Source organism: Rhodnius prolixus, unplaced genomic scaffold (genome assembly GCF_049639745.1).
Source record: "Rhodnius prolixus isolate KJV_2025 unplaced genomic scaffold, Rpr scaffold_13, whole genome shotgun sequence".
Taxonomy (NCBI): domain Eukaryota; kingdom Metazoa; phylum Arthropoda; class Insecta; order Hemiptera; family Reduviidae; genus Rhodnius; species Rhodnius prolixus.
Window position 1 is genome coordinate 9,053,924 of NW_027411583.1, and position 22,640 is coordinate 9,076,563.

Consider the following 22,640-nt stretch of genomic DNA (forward strand, 5'->3'; position numbering starts at 1 on the left):
AATTTCACCCCTCAATTAATGCTTAATACTCAAAATGCTTCCTGGGAAAAATGTTTAAAAAAAAAAGTGGTTAAGCAATATTGAGTAGTACCCACACACCCTGCCCTGCTGGTTATCTTGCTCAAAGTACACGCAAAATCAACTGGTTACGGAGAAGCTGTCGAATTAATCTTAGTCATAAGCCACTACACAGACCTCTTACTTTGAGAATTAAGCCCCGATTGAATCCAGAAGGCTTCATTCCCACCGTTCAGCACGGGATGTAGAACAACTTGGGATTTTGCCAGAGCCTCTATTTGTGTACTAGTGTTGAAGGCTGTTAGTCTAAGATATCCTCAGAAGCTCCAGGATACCTGAAGAAGTCCAAGACTCAGATAAGTACTATAGTGTTACGTTTAGTCCCAAACAATTCCAAATTTGCCCAAAATATATAAATCTTAATGGATACAAATCTTCCACAAGAAAAATTCATGTCACTAACTCACTTTTCCTGCCCAATGAGACCGTCGAAACCAAATAACGCTCACGCAGAACCCCCTCCACCCTTAATTCAATAATAAAACTAATGACGAAATACTTCGTAAACTGTCTAGACATTCCGGAAACTATTAACAACTAAGTAGATGACTCATTGTCTGCACTTTTCATTAGGTTATAATAAAAACTTAGAAAAAAAATGGAACTTTTAATTACTTTTATTATTATTATTTACGTCCCAGTAAACTAATTTCGTATAACCTTGTAAAATGTTTACATTTAATAATTGAACTTATCATCAATTTAATTGCTCTCGTTAATTGGTAACAAAAATTAACGAATTTGGAAGAGTATTACGATAATGGAGTTTTTGAGGCCTTTGAGAACAAAATTTTTGATTTTTAAATCGATCTAAAGTAAAGTAATGCCTATTTTTTCAGGCATGCTTTACATCCAACTACCAAATTAGGTGTCGTGGCAGAGGCGACTAGCAAACATTCTTTACTTATAAATTTCTCATATTAACCATTAAATAAAATCCAAGGGCTATACTAGCAACGCAATACATCTTAGCTTTGCGGGTCTAGCCTATAACCGCTCGGCTACCCGTGGCGCCCTCAAATCGGTCTATATGGTCAAGGAGTACTCAAATTCAGGTAAATAGGCTGAGAACTCAAATTTAACATTTTGTCCAGTTGCTGGTCTGTTTAACTACTGTTAAACTATTTCTATTTATTGAAACTATAGTTCCCTCCATTGTTCGCACGTTAACATCGCCCACGCTTCACTGTCAAAGAAGTGGAGGAAGACTAGACCATGGAAACGGGACTAGTCCCAGGGAACACCTGACAACAGCACATTTCTTCCATTGAGTTTACAATATAGAACTCAATTTAAAAAAAAAAAAAAAACTCTCCTCTTTCCGTCCCACTTTAGTGCAACCTGATATCTTTACCTAGAGGGGAATTGCAGTGGTGTATATAGGTATATGGCCCCACACAAGTAACCTTGTATTGTTACGTAATGAGTAACCACCGTATACTAAGTATTGTTTTACTACTTCACTGTGCAAATACCGACACATATATGCACTTGTACTGCACTTAACAGACTTCTTTCCAACAATTCATGCGTTTATTCGCACTAATTTTACTACAATAATAACAGGATGGGGGCAGAGTGGGGTGGTCTTACTCGGACTTTAAGCGGGGCTTAGCCTTAAAAAAAAAAAGTGAAGAAAATATCCAGCCTGTCCATTCTAAAGAACATGAGAGGGTCTTAACTTTCTAAGTATTGACGCTGTAGTCCATCTACGTAGTATGTTTTTGACGTATTTATTAAGGTTTCTTTTCGAACCACATACGACTTTGCTTAATTCTAATGTTACTTTCTTTAAAAAAAACTGTTGTACATAAATAAGCCTATTCAAAAAATAATAATAAAGAAAATGAAAACAAAAAAGGCCTACATTTAAATTAATAAATTAAAAACCATGTTTAAATACGTTCGAGAATTTGAGGGAATTTCGTAATTTTCAGTTTTTACCGGAAGTATCTATATTTTTGTTATACACGATATAATTACTTTTTACGTCATTAGTCTGTGAGTCTGTCTGTCCAACTGCAGGTATGACAACATAACTCAAAGCTGGGAATCCGCAGTATTAAAACTGCTCCGTAGGATGTATAAAGGATTGATCGTCAAAAATTGCACGAATAAGTGTAATGCTGAAAAACGCCCAACTTTAATAAATTTTTCCCACCTTTTCCTATAAAAGATAAAATTCTCAAATATTCTTTAAAATAAAGAGCATACACTCGTTTAAATAGATTTCGAGAAAAAATGCAGTAAAATTTATTTACGTAAGACGGTGATTGGAATAAACAAAAAAAAATTGTGCATAATTGATTGATTTAATGAATGAGTTCCCCACTCAGTTGTACGCAGAAGTCTTGTAGCCCACTTTTCCAAAAGGAAATTGGGAAAACAGTTTATGGAATAAAGAAGGTTAATAGTTACTAGCAGTAAGAATATATAAGACAGAATTTAAAAAAAAGATAGATTTAAATAAATAGAGGAGGCCGTGGCACAGGCAGATGTAGAGGGCAGTGTACCATTACAAGGCCAGATATACAAACCGCTCTAAACTCTCCCGCCGGAAATATTGTTATACATAATATTGAATATGTAAAGATATATACAGACAGCCATATACATATATTTTTATGTGTGACTTTAAATATTTTCCCTAACTAAGATAAGTAATGAGTTCAGATTAGTGATTCTCTTCTATTCCCTGTAAGAAGTTTTGCAAGCATTTAAGTTACTAGCAGTCCTAACCCTTTAATTTCATCGAATGCCGATGATGCAGTCCATCCTATCCACAATTTAAATCCCGGAATTCACATCTGATCCTTCCAGTCTCACTTGGATATTTGCAAATGGAAAATAAAGGCTAACCAAAATCACTCTACATAAATTTTACCCTCAACAATCTACCGGAACCGTATTCCTATCCTTCCGGCAGATAAAGTGAGATATCCTGGACAATACCCTCTACTCAAATCTCACTATTAGTTGAAATACTTTCCAGGAAAATTTTGGTTAAAGGGGGGTTCTGTGATGCCAAATGACTTTCTTTTTTTCCCTTTGAGTTTTCTATTGAACAGAAGCCCGACAGGTGCAAGCAAAAGTTCAAATAATAAAAACTGCAATTAAGTTTAAAGCTTTGGACAGAAAAAAATTTAAAAAAAAAGTTCAAAATATATTAGATAGACAGATAACCGGATTTCGCAGTTTATAATGGCGCCCAGACGCCACCTGTAGAACTTTAGACTGATTACATCTAGACCAAGATGTACGCAGCAACATCTAATTAAGGAAGTCTTAATCTTTAAAAAGATGAATTAACATTTTAGATTGGTAAATTTTAAAGTGATTAGTTAGCCATGACCAGCTGTGGGAGGTGGTGAAGGGATTGTTAAAGATATCTAGCAGATTAATTCGCGTCCAAGAGCTGGCACAGGTTATACCAGAGAGGAACTCCGTTCCAGTCAATGGACTCTAGGACAGCATTTAACTCATAGCAAACATCGTGTACACACAATAAGTACAAAAGTCTATCCTTTAATTACCATAGCAACATTGTAGTTGATTTCGTCTATCGTAAAGAAGAAAAGATATTGAAATCGTGCAGAGTTTTTACCGAAAATACGAGTGTAAGTATCTTCTAAGTTTTAGGTGTAGATGAGGATGATGTCGATGAGTAAAGACACGAAAAGGAGATTTAAGTAACTGATAATTAATAGGCGGAATATTCGGATTAATTAGGGAGGCTGAAGGGCTGAATGGTATAGAAGATTATTGAATGACGAGTTGAGTAAGGTCGTGAAGAGAGTGTAAGAATGAATCCTCAGGGAGTGAATACAATGGCTGGATGCGATTGAGTGTCCCGAGCGGTGGTGTACTTATAATAGTAGTAGTAATAGCCTATTTTTTTCAGGCTATAACCGCCAAACATACTTTACTATAAATTTCTCATATTAACCATTAAATAAAATCCAAGGGTTAGACTAGTACCGCAATACATCTTAGCTTTGCGGGTCTAGTCTATCACCGCCTAACATACTTTACTATAAATTTCTCATATTAACCATTAAATAAAATCCAAGGGCTAGACTAGTACCGCAATACATCTTAGCTTTGCGGGTCTAGCCTACAACCGCTCGGCTACCGAGGCGCCTTGGCGTCCTTATATACTCCAAGCAGAATCTATTATTCTGAGCCCTACCTAGCTTTAATCCCAAATCCAAAAATTTCAAATTTTTAAAGTTCCTAATTCTATGACACTAAATTTAAATTGATAGTCCTTTTTTTTTTTTTAGAAAGAGTGTATCAAGAAGAAGTGAATATATTGCCGGTAGATAGATTACAACTGTATTTACAAGCTTATTGTATATTTAGTGCGGGGAATGTGTGGAGGGGGGCGCCAGTAGGGAATAAGGCCGCACGATGCCAGCGAGGTCAATGCCAGGTCATGTGACTGGGTGACGTTGCCAGGACTGCCAAGCGCTCCTGCAATATATCTCTGGCCGTAACACCACCATGACAAACACATTTTCAGTGCGTGTCATAATATTTACAATATCAATTTGTAATTCTTCTACGGGACGTTTAAAAAAATTTATTATCCTACTAAACCCTTTAGGCCCTTAATTAATAATAAAAGGGTATTTTTTTTTTTTTTTTTTATTACAAAGTTAATTGCCAAAAGTTTATTTCAAACATTTTATCTTTTTCAAAATGTTTCATTTGTTACGCAATTTTAGAAATAATTCAATCATTTCCGTTTTTTTTTTTACTTCCTTTTACTAATAGATGATTGGTGGAGGTAATTAGTACAACTAGGATTATAAGAAAATCGCGAGAGAAAATTTGGAGCAAAATATTGGTATCTAAAGCAACAATAGCATTAAATCGAAATACAGAAATCGATTTTCCGGAATAAAAGATATCCTTATAAAAAGAAGCAAACGAAAACATATACATATTTTTTTATATCTAAACAAATTTTTTTTACCGAACTCAGCAGGATTTTAAAGCAACGATCTCTAGTGAAGATTAAGATTTCAAAGAATTGGCAAAAAAAAAAAAAAAAAATGCAATGTAAAGAATAAGATGCAGCAATAGGATTTAACAATTATGCAATTTAATAATTTTTATTTCAAACGAAATATGTCGCAATATTTAGTAATTGAACTTGAAAACTTATTTTTTTTTTTCTTTTTTTTTTAACTCGTATTAAATTGATTTCAAAGAAAATATATACACGTACAGGTATACATGTTTTTTTAAAAAAAATGATAATCAATTCAAAAGTATAACATGTTTTTTTAAAAGTTAAGTGATGATTACAAAAAATAAAAAACAAGTGTTCAAAAAATAAAAACAACGAACGTCAGAATCAAAAAAAAAAAAAAGCAACGATCAAAAAAAAAACAAACCTAAGTTAACCTCCAAACCTATCTGCCGACCTTGAACCAGTACATTCACATAAGTATGTTTACAGTATGGTTGACTGTAATGTAAACGCAAACGTTGATATATTTTCTATCTTTTTTTTTTATTATTTATTTTTATATTTATCTCATTTTTGTTTTTTAATTAAAGTTTTTAATTTTATTTTTATTTTTTAAATTTAAAGTTTACTTACTTTAATCAATTTATTTTTAATATTAAAAAAAATTACAGTTTTTAAAATATCAAAATATAGAAACCTTCTTCAAAATTTTGTAAAATATTATTTTCTAATTCATAGACTAAAAATAAAATTTTTTACGAAAAATAAAGGAAACAAGAGAGCAAAAATCAATTATACAGCCTGGAAGTGGTATAAATTGAACTGTTAGAGCCATCTAGGAGTTAGAGCTGGAACTATACTCCCTTATTAACGTAAAAGCAGCGAGTGCGTCATTTTTAGATTTAATCGTAACATTTTGATTCTATTATTTTTATTATTTTTTTTTTAACCTTAACATGTGTAAGATGCATCATTAATTATTAATAATGTTGAAAATTGAATATGTGTAAAACTTGGACCTCTGATTGAAGGCAAGTTGGCATTTAACAGATGTGTGGCATATTCTGGTGGTTTCTAAGCGAAATATCATCTTAAACATTCTTAATTTGGAAAGGGGGGGGGCATTTTTGTTCGCTTAGGTTGAATAAAAGCACAACAGAATATAATTTTTGGATACATTAGACCTAAAAAATGGATATTTCCGTTCTGCCCCCTCCAAAAAAAATGGTGAAACAAAACATAAAACGTCAGAGAAAGTATCAAATCGTCAATCTAGATGTTTCGGGGCGACGTAGAACCCCAGGAAGATACAAAAAAAAAAACTCTTCCAATAACAGTAGTGTTACCAACTAAAAACGGAAGCATGGTAAAACTTAATGACCAAGAATACATTGTAATAATTAAGGAAAATCGTAAAAAAAAAATAATACGACAATTTTATAACCATTGATTGATTTGTACTCACCGATAAATGGGCTAAGCCACCAATCTGAAACAAAAAATTTAAAAAAAATATTATTTTTCTGCAACCATGTAGGAATGTGCTCATTACTCAATTAAAATCAGCTGTGTAATGCCCAACTTCCCACACTAGTGGGGAAAAATTCCCATTAGTGTCACTTTCCACACTAGTGTGTGGAAAAACTTTATTGTGCTTCCTTGATGTTTTTTTTTTTTTTTTTTTTGGCGCATCAACAGCTGAGGTCATTATAGCGCCCGGAACTTTTTCCAGTGCACTGCCGGCCTCCGGACAGTGTTCTCTCGTTACAGACAACACTGTCCATCACCGGACAGTGAGCTGTAAGAAGCTCCTAGGAAGAGAAAATCTAAGGGTCAGCTGCTGGATTCGAACCCGGGACCTCCGCGTGGGAGTACAGTATGCTAACCTCATAGCTAATCCCTTCCCTAAGTTTTGTTATTAACATAAATATTTTCTGTAAAACTTTAATAAGCTTATTTAACGTAACTAAATAATTAAAAAATAAATATTAAAAAAATAAAATAAAAATTGAAAGGAATATAGAAATAAAAATAATATTTTAAAAAAATAATTATTAATTATAACAGTTAAAAAGGTTATAATGTTACCTTATAGAAATTTAAAATGGATTCTAGTGATGCCTGTTTAGAAAACACTCCTCCATCAATAAAAGAAACAGCAGAAAATGTAATAAGTAATGTAAATACGTAAGTAATGTAAATAATTGTAATATAACAATAAATGTTTATAATAAATAAATTACTTTTTGTAGACTGTAAAAATGAAATTTTTAATTTTATTAGTTAATAAATGGTTGCAGAAAAAATATAATATTTAACTCTAGTGTAAAGTATTTTCCTCACACTCGGCAATTTGCACTTGCACTCGCATCGCTTCGCTCGCTCGTGCGTGCAAACCCTGCCTCGCGTGAGGAAAAGTACTACTTTCCACACTTGTTAAATAAATAACTATTTCAAATAATTATTTTCCTAGGCGGATTTCCAAGAACTTCTTGGATATGGTTTTCTTTAAAATTTCCCTACCTAAATGACTATCAATTTCATTTGTATAATTTTCTCAGGAAAAATGTTTTTTTTTTTTTTTTTAATTTTTATTGGAGGATGTTCATTGGGAAATACTATTTTAAGCACCGCCTCTAAAACGCCAGTGTAGTGAAAAATACGGTTTTACTAACGTAATAATTAGCTGAAATGTTGTTTTGGCAACCATGAGTAAAACGTATGTATATTGTTTACAGAAAATTTTCTAAATAAAGGAAAAAAAATCCTTAGTTTTGGAGCAGTATTTCCGGTTAAGATTTTGGTCGCTTATGTACTGTTGGCACCAATGCAGGAACCTCATTCTATCTTCCTTCCCACCCCCCTCCCTACTAGCTAGAGCGCAAAAAACTATTTCCTGTACATACTCCAATTGCCCAAAATTTGGAAACAAACTAACTCGAAACTTCCTCGTAACAGGTGTAGGGCGGATGTTATAAATTAAAAAGTTTCTCTAAATGATTTATGTGCAGTTTAAAGCCTAACATAACTCAGGAATCTTTATTAGTCGTGAAATAAAAAAAAATAAAAAAGATAATTACAAATACTATGAGCATACGTACACGGTGAAGAACCGCTCGCGTCACCCCCCCCCCCAACCTAGAGGAAGGAGTCTATGAAGCGCAGTTCTGTATTGTGCTATGACGTGCAATGCAATGCACCGTGTCATTGGCCGTTAAGATATTTTAACGCAGCACTATGTTTCACTACAATAAGTATATTCTTTAGACACTAAAATATTTTATCCTGCCATAAAAAATTAAATAAAATTGGAAAAAAAAAGTAATCACGAATTATGAACTATAAATATCTGTAATAATCTGTAATAATATTAATAAAAATCTAAGAAGAATCAGAGTTAAGTGCGAATAACGTTGAGATCGGAGAACCGTCAGAATATTTGCAAAAGGATAAGACCTTTGCAAGTGCTATACAATAACAGAAGCAGATATTTTTTTGCGCAGCTGCTTCAACTTCCGCTACTTCCGGTAAAGCTTATTGCCAAGTATTTAAATTGGAAATCAAATTTAAACTCTAGCAATTTTTTCAATTTTTGAGCAATGCTAACAATTGACTTCAATCAATCAATCGATTGCAACAAAATACGCATAAACCAATTAGGGAAGTCCTTTTTGTTTTGTGGACACGATTACAATAAACTTCCTCTTATTAAAGTACCCTAGGGAACTCTTGAATTTATTTTCGTTCTCTTGAAGAGTGTGCTCTGTACACAGGAACTACGTGAGATGAATATGAAATAGAAAGAGGATTAACAAAGAAGAGGAACAAGGAGGAGGAGAAGGATAGCGAAGTTAGAAGTAGTATAAAGGAGGAAGTGAGATAGTAATAGATCTGGAGATATAGTTTTATTTTATTTTTTTGTTAAATTTTCTATCGTAAGTGAGAAGTCCCTGAGGATCGCTGCCTGTAAGATTGGCCCCGTGGAGGGGAACTGGAGGAGAGTTGATGAAAGATGGGTACAATGTCCCATTGGAGGGGCCAATGAACCCCTCCCCCCCATCCCTACACAGAGTGGTGGTATCCGGCCTTGAACCTTTGCACTACCTGCAGGCCAATGCGCTAAAAATGCTTCCTTTATCGAGACCTATATATATTTTCTTCTGTTTATACAACCACTTTTCAAATTCTTTTCCATTTTTCCTGTTCCTGCTTTTATCAATTTTCATTTTTCCGTTATCTCCCTTATCAACAAACTCAAATACCTATAACAGAATTATTTTCCCCAATAAGAATTTAAAGCTCAATTTTTGTCTGATTTGAAAAATAATTTTAATAAGCTCCATCTAAGAAAACAAAAAATTAAAATCTGCATTTAGAGCTTCGTACAAGGAAATTGTTGAAAATGATAGTTTTCCTTCTCCTTAACGAGCACTCAGCACAATTTTCCAATGGAAATGTATAAAAAGAATCGTAGATCTAGCCACTATATGTGTAAATAGAATAGATAAGAATAGTTCTTTGAAAAATTGAAAAAATCTATTCAATAGTGTTCTTCCAGTTAAGAAATTCCCTTCTCCCTTCGGACCCAGAATTTTATCGAAAAAAAAACACTTTAAAGGAATCGAATTATCTGGGTTCAATTACTCAAATAAAAATCGTAGTGTTCAATAAGTAATCAAAATAAAAGAAAATATTAGAGCAATTTTCAAATTAATCTCAAAAAAAAAAAAAAGTGGCAAAATTCAATCAGTAATGTGGTACTTCCGGTTAAGGAATTTGGTTCGATAAGTTATAATCGGATCCTGTGATGGAATCAGATCGATATATAAAGTTCTCAATTTTTTTTTTGGACTCTTATTGCCAATATCAATAATTATTTTTTATTTTTGGCCAAACTAGGGACTGGGACCCTTTCAGAGCTTATGCTATTGATAACTATAATATTTTTTTTTTACATTTTTGACAGCAAAGGCTAGAGTGTCAAAGGGTAAGATATTTTAGGAAACATGTTGAAACATGCTCTTAATATAATTTAAACTTTAAAAGCCATTCTACTATCACTATTATACTTTTGTGGAAGACATACATGTAGTTCTGGTAAAGCCTAACTAAATTCATGTTAGGCGCACCAATTATTTTAAAGAGAACCTCATACGTTCATTCTATTTCTAAATACATATATATTTAGCAACAAATTCTAACATTTAGCAACCCGATCTGACGCACAAACAAAACTGTCGTCTGCCCTACCCCACTATTGGGGAGGCCATATATGATCCTAAACTAGTGCACAAAGTATCATTGCATCTAAATTCACAAAAACTTTTAAATCTTGTCACAAACTTGTCTGGTTTCTTTTACGTCATTTTTTTGCCCTATTCTAGTATTATAAAGAAAGCTAGATTCTGAACACTCAGACAACTTCCTCATTATAATTTTCTCGAGGCCCAAAATTCAAAAACTCCTTATTTTTTTTTTTTTTTTTTTTTTTTTTTTAAATCAATTCTTATTAAAGGAAGTAAAAATTGTACATTACTCCGAAATAACATTTTCTATAAAAAAAATAACTAAAGGCAAAGGGAAGCACTAAAAATCGTTGAACAAGATGACAAAGAGATCAGCGCCCTCTGGCGAGGAGGTCATCAACTTTGTCCACATTATAGTCGCGGTCTCATAGTACCGCATCCACTGATGAGTATTTACTATCTCCAATATACCTTAATGTTACCCAAACTTATTGTATGCAAGTAACTACTTTAATATACAAAATAACTTCCAGGAAGTCCAGCTAGGTAGTAGTTGATTATTATTATGATCATTATTATTATTAGTACATATTTCCAAGAACACAGTTGTGCCAACCAATTTATTTTAAAAAGAAAGAAAAGAAAAATTTTGATAGAAACCTCCTGGCTATGTTGGTAACAATGGAAGGTAATCTACTTGATTCTTCTACTTCTTTGTCACAGAAGTGGGCGAGGGAGTAAGTTGTTGAGGGAAGCACATTGGCACGCGTGGTTGTTGTGCACATATGCGCGGGTGGATGTGAACATAAAGGACAATCTTGGGTAGAGGGGTTACGGACAGGAAATGGACCTTAAGTCCGCGGCCAGTCAACTTCGTGTATATATAAATAAACTTTGCAGGAATTTTTGACCCTTTAGAATTGTACCCCCCCCCCCACCACTGACCAAGCAAATAATATTTAATTACTTTCTCTTACCCTCGTCAAAAAAGAAGTATTGTAATAGTGAAGATTTATTATTTTTCAAAGGAAATACAAAATTTTGAGGTTTACCAATGAACGACAAAGTCTGTATACAGAAAGTTCCACAAATCGCAGTCTACAAAATTTTATCTGTGGTCTGCGGGAGCCACCTTTTTCGAGATTTTTCATTTTTTTGGGGGGAGTTTCCCAAGATAACGGCTATGGTGATTTAATTTAAATAGCTTTAATCTGAAATACAATTTAAGTAAAGTATATAGCCTCATCAGCTTTATAATATTAACCCTTTGCGGAAGTAATATTTTATGGAAAATTATCTCACAGGGGGGGAAGTAGACTAGATACTTTTTCTGTAATCATGACGTCGTTTCAGGTACCCGCAACCCAGCAGATCACACTCTTACGACGAACAAACCAGAACGCAGATGTAGCTGATATATTAGCGTTTAGCGAACTCTAGCTGAGCCCAATTCCAAGAAATCATGCGTTTCATGACGAAAAGGATTTCTAGCACAGAGTTTTTAGAAAACAAAGCCTAGGAAAGTCCCTAGGTACTTCACGGAGTACCTAGGGACTTTCCTAGGCTTCACGGAGTAAGTACTCTTTCCTGGGTAACACGTCTTTGGGAGAGTGTTGCTCACGTTGGAAGAGGATATTACCTTTCGGAAGGCTCCAGTCTATAAAAGAGCACTTCTGAGGGGAAGTTTTCTTCAAATTTCCCAATATTACCAACTCATCTATCCTCTTTAATGATAAACAAGACACAAGATGGTACATTATACTTCCATAGTGTTTTATAAGAAAGCCTAACTACCTTTTTCTATCAAAATAGCTCTTGCTTCAATTTTTTCAATTAAAAAATAAACTGCTCAACATATCAAAATTGAAATTATTGAAATGATCGCAACAATTTACTAATAGAAAATATAGAAATATAGTTTCGAAACCTACTTTTAAAAAAAAAATACATTACCACCTTCACAAGAAAATATTGATCACACAAAATGGCGTCCCCCTTATCAAGAAATCAAACCTAGCATTGTTGTTCTTCAGTTAAGGTAGGCGCATATTCTCTCCTATTTTATTTTATTTTTTTTTTTCAACTACGTAATCGATCGAAATCGATTTGTACTTGACAACGCACCATGTGTATTTATGAATAAAAATGATAAAAGGGGCGATTGTCACGCAAACTCCTCTGTACGTGATTTTTTTTTTTACACAAAATCTCGAAATGTTTAATAATAGATTTAATTCTAAGCAGATAATTGAGTAGATTAATCTGATATAGATAATACTTTATTAAGAAAATAGTACTATTTTTATAGATTTCATTCCACCATCCTCTACAACGCCCCCCCTCAAGACCCACTTACGGGGGTTTAGTACGTCATTTTTCATCAATTGGCTTTCTATAAAAATATTCTAATAACCACATTATGATTCGCCACCACATATCAACAGTGACATATCATTACGTTACTTTAACCTTTTTTTTTTACCAATGTTAATTAGGACTAGGTGAATGAACTTAAAGTAATAAAGAAAATAAGGGATCAATGTTAAAAAAAGGATGCTAGCTCCCCAATACTATTTACAGAATTAGAAGGGATATTGGCTGTTCAGAACTGACTTAAAGAATATGGCTGAACCGTGTATAATGTGTGTAGTACAGACAGACAGACAGGCAGACAGACAGACAGAACTGTCTAAGGGCCTCTAATGGTCCTGAAAGTGACAAGAACTCTCCGGAATTAAAATAAGCCTAAAATAAACGAACTACACCGTTACAGTTCTTACCAATTTGTTGCTGTTAAAGTTTTGAAAGTTTAATGCCTTTAAACTTTAACTTTACAAAATTGTTCCTAGACTATGGTTAGATGCTGAATAGGGGTTACATTGTGGCATCGGGTTGCTTTTCACGGGAATTAAAATTTCCAAAAAAAAATCTGTTAATTTAATGAACTAATTATCTTTCACGTGCTTCTAAAACAGAAAGTATTGCGTATTAAGACTAATTTTACAAATTAAAAGTACACCGGAAATTCACAAAAAATGGTCAGTGCGTGGTAATCTTTTTTTTTTAGTCACAGCGTAACTGCAATCGCAGGATGTGTAAAGTAAGTAAAATAAAGTAATGCCCATTTTTACAGGCAGGCTTTGCATCCAACTACCAAATTAGGTGTCTGTGGCTCTATAAAACGGAGCAAACATACTTTACTATAAATTTCTCATATTAACCATTAAATAATATCCAGGGGCTAGACTAGTACCGCAATACATCTTAGCTTTGTGGGTCTAGCCTATAACCGCCTAACATACTTTACTATAAATTTCTCATGTTAACCATTAAATAAAATCCAAGGGCTAGACTAGTACCGCAATACATCTTAGCTTTGCGGGTCTAGCCTATAACCGCCTAACATACTTTACTATAAATTTCTCATATTAACCATTAAATAAAATCCAAGACCTAGACTAGTACCGCAATACATCTTAGCTTTGCGGGTCTAGCCTATAACCGCCTAACATACTTTACTATAAATTTCTCATATTAACCATTAAATAAAATCCAAGACCTAGACTAGTACCGCAATACATCTTAGCTTTGCGGGTCTAGCCTATCACCACCTAACATACTTTACTATAAATTTCTCATATTAACCATTAAATAAAATCCAAGACCTAGACTAGTACCGCAATACATCTTAGCTTTGCTGGTCTAACCTATAACCGCCTAACATACTTTACTATAAATTTCTCATATTAACCATTAAATAAAATCCAAGGGCTAGACTAGTACCGCAATACATCTTAGCTTTGCTGGTCTAACCTATAACCGCCTAACATACTTTACTATAAATTTCTCATATTAACCATTGAATAAAATCCAAGGGCTAGACTAGTCCCGCAATACATCTTAGCTTTGCGGGTCTAGCCTATAACCTCCGAACATACTTTACTATAAATTTCTCATATTAACCATTAAATAAAATCCAAGGGCTAGACTAGTACCGCAATACATCTTAGCTTTGCGGGTCTAGCCTATAACCGCCTAACATACTTTACTATAAATTTCTCATATTAACCATTAAATAAAATCCAAGACCTAGACTAGTACCGCAATACATCTTAGCTTTGCGGGTCTAGCCTATAACCGCCTAACATACTTTACTATAAATTTCTCATATTAACCATTAAATAAAATCCAAGGGCTAGACTAGTCCCGCAATACTTCTTAGCTTTGCGGGTCTAGCCTATAACCACTCGGCTATCGTGGCGTCAGAAAGTAGTGCAAAGTTGATATTTCTTTTACTAAATAGATTTCCATAAACGGTTGTCCACACATCGCCCGCATCACTGCAGTTATTCAGTTAGTGTTTGTAGGATTACACTCGTAACTGTAGGCAGACTAAGGTCTCTGGGTGAACAGGCTTTTAGATAGTAATGATTAGAAGAGAAACAATACAATATTAGCTAATCAGAAGAACCCGTGAAGTTCGCAGGAAGTCTTGTGAGTGATCACAAAAACAAAAAACAAAAACATTAAGCCTAGTTTCCAGAAGCGACATAAACTAGTAGAGAGTCTAGGAGTCTGTAATAGTTTGGAGGCGGCGCGGTCTGCTAGTAAAAATAATAAAGGAGATAGAGTTCCGCTCTGAAGAGGTCGATTAGGTTGCCTGACCTAGCCAACCTGGACGACTGGAGGCGTTACTATTTTTAGTTCCTCTCCAGAAATAGAACTCAACGGGCCACAACCAACAGTTAGATTTTTACCTCAGCCTCCCTATTTTATTAAGACGTCCCCTTACATAGATCAACACCCTAATCTTTTCGGAGTTCAAAAAAAAATATATATAGTATATAGAAACCTTTCTTACAAATTTTGTCTTTTATCACTTCGAGACTGGAGAAGATCTGATGAGATTTTATTTAGAATGGGATAAATATATTGTGTGGCAATCTTACAAATTTGAAGAAAATTCAAATATTAAAGTCCGCTTAATTCGAGTTGGTGTATGTCTATTTCTAGAGTATTATGGTCAACATAACTCAAAACGAAATATTATCAGTTTTAGTAAGTTCAGATTCTACAATATTTGGTCCAGAAGCTATGATGAGATCTAGAAAAAGTGCCATATTATTGAATCGATAATTCAGTTGTTTTTTTTTTCTTTTTCGTAAATGGTAAAAGGCTCCAACAATATTTTTGAAAACTTGGTACACTTATTGTGTTTCTCAGTTAGTTTACTTCCCAGTTATAAGATGTCAAGTCAAATTTTCAACATTGTGTTTTTAATGAGGTTTTTTTAGAAAAAGAGTTCGCGCATGAGCTGAAGCTCAAAACCGGAAGCTTCCCGTAGGAAGTTCAAACTTTAGATCTTAACCTGTGAGAACCTGACCGTTAACTAGCAAAGCGAATTCGCTAGCCGGAAGTGGCCAGCCTTGTGGGAATCCAAACCTTGCAATCGAAAATCTTCCGCCCAATCGTCAATGCTTCCTGCTGATTATTCATAATGAACTCAATATTCCTTTCCTGACCGACCTAACCTCAATCCGCTATAAGAAATTATGCAACACATTATTAGCAAAATCTATCGCCTCTCTCTTCCCGTAAAGTTGTTGACGATCCCCCTTAGACATCTTAAACGCCAACCGCCTCCAGATTTGCTCCTTATATGAGACTAAAGCTATAAAATATACTCAAAATAGTGGGTAGTTTCTTCCCTCAATTTATTAATATTGTTCAGAACAGCTGTTTTACGAACAGCAAAATTTTGCCGCTGTAATAATAAAATAAATAAAATACTTTTTAAAAAAGGCAAGCAGCAGCAAGACTCCTTTTCCTGAAATTAGGAATAAGAGGAAGTAGAAGCGTCTAAAGAAATCTTTATATACTACGACTATGTGGAAGACATTGTGGTATGTTTCCTTACTGGTAGGATAGAAGAGAGGGTCAAGATGTTAGGAGTTCGACAAAGAGAGAGGGAGAGAGAGAGGTTTCTATGGGAGTGAGCCAGTCGAAGAGGGTATCACCATGGGGACCAGGTCTGTAAGACATTTTGTTTGGGAGGTAAATAGGATGGGCGGAGAACTGAAATATTTTTAGTGCCAGCTAAGGGAGCAAGCAAGGGAACTGTAGACTAGGAAGCAAGAACGAACCTAGTTCCCTAGCTGGCTGGCTGGCTGGGGGGAAGGGGGAACCAGAAAGTTTCTTGTACCCTCATAATGCCAAGACCGAGGGTGAATCACCCTAGTCACGACAACAACTGGGGTAACGCACATCCTTTACTCCAGGCTTCTACACTTGGGGATCTCAACAATGTCTTACAATCTTTCCTTCCCAATTATTTAAACAATATCCAAATATTGTTGGGAACAATAAATTCTATCAATGTTTGTGTTGCACAGGAAGCCGATTTAGAGGAAATGATCTAGAGGCAACACTCAAAAGACTTCGTCTTATCACAGTTTATAAGATTAAATTCTCTTGAAACATAAAATTTATACTAAAGATGTAGATGAACTCAATATTATACATATATTCGTTTTAAAGGTACCTTTTTTTTGGCGTTTATTGTGCTACGATCAGCGCGTTAGCTCTATAAGTAACAATGATACAATAGAGTAATAAATGATAAGGTAACGAGTGGAGAAGTTACCCCCAGTGGTAACACTCCAAAACATTATATGGTTAGTCATTCTCTTCACTTGAGAGAAGATCATGATCATCTTAGCTTTGCGGGTCTAGCCTATAACCGCCTAACATACTTTACTATAAATTCCTCATATTAACCATTAAATAGAATCCAAGGGCTAGACTAGTACCGCAATACATCTTAGCTTTGCGGGTCTAGCCTATAACTGCCTAACAAACATTACTACAAATTCCTCATATTAACCATTAAATAGAATCCAAGGGCTAGACTAGTACCGCAATACATCTTAGCTTTGCGGGTCTTGCAACCACATCTAGACCGGAAATTGAGCTTTTACTCTTGACAGGACTTTCATCCACTATCAGTGATACAATAATCAATTATGTTTCCGGTTTACACTACAATTTTCTGACTCAGGAATACAACAAACATGCTTGCTGCGACGGAGAAAATCAGCTAGACATTTTTTTTCCCGGAAAATTGTGCTTAAGGCAGTTCCGTGGGTGAGATGAGGGTTACAGTTTCCTCCGAAGTACCATTTAAGTACAAAGTACGGCCTTATTTCTTGTTTTAACCATATTAAGTATACAATATGTCAATAAAATTCCAAATATGCGGAAAAACAGTGACCGGAAGTGAACTTTTTTCTGAATATATTTCGTAGATTTTAAAAAATTATATTCGAAAATGGTTCTAATGCTTTTATTTAATTTTTTTTTGTAGATATTGAACCTATTAGGTCAATTATTTTTATTTAGCAACAGGAATTTTAAGGGATTATTTGGGAGGGATGAAGGTACGTTCTCCTCTAACGTGTCGTTGCAGTGTATTGTTCGGCTCTAAACACCTACTAATCAAAATACTCAGTTGGAAGAAAAACAGGAAGTACGATCTGAGCTAGAAAGCTTTTCTAATTTTTCTCGTAATTCTTTAGGCAGTCGTCTAAAGTTTCATTTGAACTTAGAAATAAGATGTGTTAAGCCTGTAAGTTCGGTTTGAAACATGTCCTAAGCAAATATTAAATAGGGGTTCTGGTGGAGATATTTAACCAGATTTGTTTACGTCAATTGAGGTAAGAAAAGTCAGGTGAGTTTTCCGCCCCAAATTATTCGTTTAGGGGATGGGAGAATTTCCGTTAAATGATAAACCAATAGAAAGAAAAAATTTTATATTCCTGAAATAAAATACGTTCTTCCGGTAAAAGGAACATTTCAATGTTTTGTCACTTCCTCTTCCCAGAGTTAGAAAAAGTAATCGCCTTAAATTCTCGTATATTTGATATAAACTTAAATTAAAACAAATAATTGGTGGAAAAATCTATTTTAAAACAAAAGGAAAATCGTTTTTAAACCACATTTTATATTCTAAAGTCAGGCCCTGATGGTGCTGGAACGGTTGCCTGGCAACCTCACCCTAAACGAGGGAAACAACCCTCCTGTATAAAGGAAAAGTCTTCTACAACCGACCAAAACTAACTAACTAACTCTAGCGCTAAGGCTAAAAGAGTCTACTCTACCATAGAATTTTCCGGTTTTTCTTAAATTTTCTAAGAGAATTTTTCTTGTGAAATATAAAAATTATGAATAAAATAATCGTATCTCATGACCGGAAATGAAAAGTATTCCAAATTCTGGTGCAAAATTCAAGTATTCAATTCTTGGAATAGATTGATTTTTTCAAAAGAAATTTTTATCCATAATATAAACTGAGTCTGCGATTTATACAATGACGTAATTAGAAACTTTAAATTTTTAGCGCCCAGTCCAATTTAAGTAACCTTGAATATTAGAATTTTCCGATACAAATAAATATGTAATCTGCATATACAAACTTTAGTGAAAAATGGTCGGGCTAGTTTTGAGGAAATCTTTAAAAAAAAAAAAAGGAAAAATTAAGTCGTACAATTTTCAGAGAAAGAATTTTCATTAAGATTTAGATTTTTAGCTGAGCATTAATTTTATGGTGGGAACTGGAAACAACGTAAAAAACAGTAAATTTAGAATCGAAGCTTCCGCACCACCGTGGCGGAAATAACACCGTTTCCCTTGAAAAAATTTTACGAATAAAAATTATCGATGTACACTATAACAGGAAGAGAACATTTAAATCGGGAAAAACGTTTTCGAGGAAAATCTTTTTAAAAAAAAACTGTTCTGCTAACTGAAACTTCTGGTTAATAGAGTTTTTCCGTTAAGTTATTGCCAAGTTTCACGGCGGAAGTGAAAAGAAATATTTGAATTTTCCAAGATTGAATTGAAGTTTTCACACAAAAACATAAATACAATTAATCAATTTCGCAATGAGTCCGGAAGTCCTCAAAACGTGAATTTCCCCATGAAGACATGTCGCTTATTTTACTAATAATAAATTTTTGGGCCATCTACTTCCGTGAAATTTGACCAATTCTGTGAGCTTACAAAGTTTAAACTTTGGAGATTTCATCCACAACCCCCCCCCTTATTCGTGAACTGCATATTTACGCTTGTTCAAAATAGAACCAGAGTAAAGGAATCATCAAGAGCGGTTCGTTCATGCAATAGAAAGAACCCCTTTGGAGGCGGTAAATAGAAGAGGGGGGCCCCTTAATATCGATTGAGAGAGCTATGACTCACTGTTTCCCCAACATAATGTTGTTTGGTGGCTTTGGGTCTAGGGGGTACTGCCATTCCCTTCTGGTTCCATGTAAATGAGCTAAAATGTGTACGTTTTTTGTTTTTTTTTATGAAGGCATTGGTCGCACACATTTGTGAAGAAGGGAGAAAGGTTATATGTGTGGTTATAGTGACTGCCAGTCTCGCCCAGTTACAATTCCCCTGGTCCTTAATATTCTCCCGTACGGAACAGCCGCTCCCGTCAAGTTACACCCCCTTCACTTCTAAAACTAGAGGGCACCTCCTCCCACATCCGTTTTTAAAACATGCTACCATACTACACCCTTTTATAATTTACCAAACACGATTAACGATAACCAAAGTTCTTAATTCTACTAAAATAATAAATCACATATTTTCTAATGAATTTGAACCCATTTGAGGGGGGGGGGGAATTCATTATCCAACTTCTGCTCCTAGGGGCAGGCTAACAGAGGATACAAGAACAAGCCCCGTATCCGGATAGACGTATTTCTCAATAGCACAACTCTTCTTCATGGCTTAGAAATCGGCAAACGGAGGGTCCAACCTTTGAAGGGTATTTAAACCTCCATAAAAAGCTTTCTAGGATGTAGAGGGTGTTAAGGCTTTTGTAGGGAATGGCCATTTCAACCTCCAGATTCCTAAAGAATTTCTAGGGATTCCTCAGGGAACCTCCTACCACCGAGATTTCTCTGAAATAAATAAGTTTTGGAAAGGTGTATACCTAACTTATAAAACACCTAGTCTTCAATTTGGGGGTCAATTTGGAAGTCTGGGAAAGAGTTTAGCAGGAAGAATAGAAGAATCATTAAGGGGCTTAGTGTCTGACTACTGAATTATCTCTCTTTTACAAGTAGAAAACATCTGGAAAGATGCTGGAGGCGTGGCATGGGAGCCACGGAAGAACAAGTGATCAGGCGCTAAAAGGGAATCTAACCCTCCAAAAATCCTCCTGGAAGGTATATTGGAATGTTTTTACCAATTTGACTATAACCGGGGCCCGCAAAGCTAATCTATATTGTGGTATATTGGGTTGGATTCGGGCGCCACGATAGCCGAGCGGTTATAGGCTAGACCCGCAAAGCTAAGATGTATTGCGGTACTAGTCTAGCCCTTGGATTTTATTTAATGGTTAATATGAGAAATTTATAGTAAAGTATGTTAGGCGGTTATAGGCTAGACCCGCAAAGCTAAGATGTATTGCGGTACTAGTCTAGCCCTTGGATTTTATTTAATGGTTAATATGAGAAATTTATAGTAAAGTATGTTAGGCGGTTATAGGCTAGACCCGCAAAGCTAAGATGTATTGCGGTACTAGTCTAGCCCTTGGATTTTATTTAATGGTTAATATGAGAAATTTATAGTAAAGTATGTTAGGCGGTTATAGGCTAGACCCGCAAAGCTAAGATGTATTGTGGTACTAGTCTAGCCCTTGGATTTTATTTAATGGTTAATATGAGAAATTTATAGTAAAGTATGTTAGGCGGTTATAGGCTAGACCCGCAAAGCTAAGATGTATTGCGGTACTAGTCTAGCCCTTGGATTTTATTTAATGGTTAATATGAGAAATTTATAGTAAAGTATGTTAGGCGGTTATAGGCTAGACCCGCAAAGCTAAGATGTATTGCGGTACTAGTCTAGCCCTTGGATTTTATTTAATGGTTAATATGAGATGTTTTGGCTAATCTGCACGCCCAGGCCAAAAAAAAAAAATATGAGATGTTTATAGTAAAGTATGTTTACTAGTCGCCTCCGTCCATGACACCTAATTTGGTAGTTAGATGTAAAGCCTGCCTTAAAAAATAGGCAATTACTTGACTAATAAAAATATATTACTGTAATAAATTATTTTATTTGATAAAAACACACCAAAAAAAATAAACTAAGAAAAAACAAAAAATTTTGTGCGTCAGTGTTACAAGGTCGCGAATAGGGAAAGCCCTTGGAGTTAGCGAGCACCAATACTGTGTGCGTGAGGTGAGTGAGTATTAGTGGGCGTTGAACAACTGTCTGGCCCTATCGACCCTAGAGGACGGGTTGAACGACCGCCGTGTTTGCCAGGGGGAGGAGAACCACGCAGCAGCCACCCCCGACGAGCTCTGGATACTTGCCGCCTCCCAACCGCCCCTACACTCAGTTCACACAGCCACATACAGACGCACGTACACCAATCAATATAATACGCACACAATTTGTGTAATACCCCGCCGCTGCCTTTTTCATAGTCACGCACAAAAACACAAACCCTTATTTCTCCTCCGTCCTCCCTACCCCCATACCAAAGCGCTTGTTTCTTGCACAAGGCCAAGGGCAGTAGTAGAGAGAATGTTCCCTACCAACCAACTGCGGGGTTGCTTTCCAGCCTGGACACTATATCCCTCAGGCATTGCGCAATCATTCTCACTCACTCTCCCAAAGCACTCGATTTCCTTTTGGGGTCGCTCCCTTCTTTCTTCACCCTTTTTTTTTTTTGTTCCTGCCCCACAATGGTATTCCTCCTGACCCAGCCCAAAAGGGATATATGGATCTTCTAGGTCCTTCTAATTTACAACCATTTCGCAGAAAGCTTCATCGCTTTCTCAACTTTCACTGATATTTTATGCCAATAAAATACCAATGCTATAAAAGATAGAATTTTTCATTTGAGTCAGTTTTTACGTCATTTGTGTCATCACCAATAATGTATTTTTATAACTTAGCATTCTTTGAATAAGAAAACAAAATAATTTTGGAAGAAAAAGTAAGAGAAATAACTCTCTCTCTCTTACAAGGATCAATCTTAAACATTTTCTCACAACTTGGAATTCCAGTAACGTATTGAATCCTCACTAATAATACTAATGCAGGAAAGGAAGTCCCAAGTAACGCTCTCAAGCCTCTCCAGAAACATTTACTTCCTGTTTCTGTACTGCGAGTAGTTCTTGTATCAAATTTAAAGAAACAGAGTGATTTCCGAGAAGCTAGCGGATTATTGAAAAAAAATAAAAAATAAATTCACTGTTTCCGGCCAAACTATCTACTTTACATTAAGAATTTCCACAACTCATTTAACCTTCGTAACAATT

General features: G+C 35.0%; 1 long non-coding RNA gene across 1 annotated transcript in view; it reads right to left on the reverse strand.

Annotated features, from left to right (window-relative positions):
- LOC141448102 (uncharacterized) overlaps nucleotides 1-22,640 on the reverse strand; it is a 59,871-nt gene that overhangs the window by 31,451 nt on the left and 5,780 nt on the right. Inside the window, exon 3 of the long non-coding RNA XR_012454851.1 lies at nucleotides 6,522-6,545. This is a non-coding gene — a long non-coding RNA (uncharacterized lncRNA). The remainder of the gene's footprint in view (nucleotides 1-6,521; nucleotides 6,546-22,640) is intronic.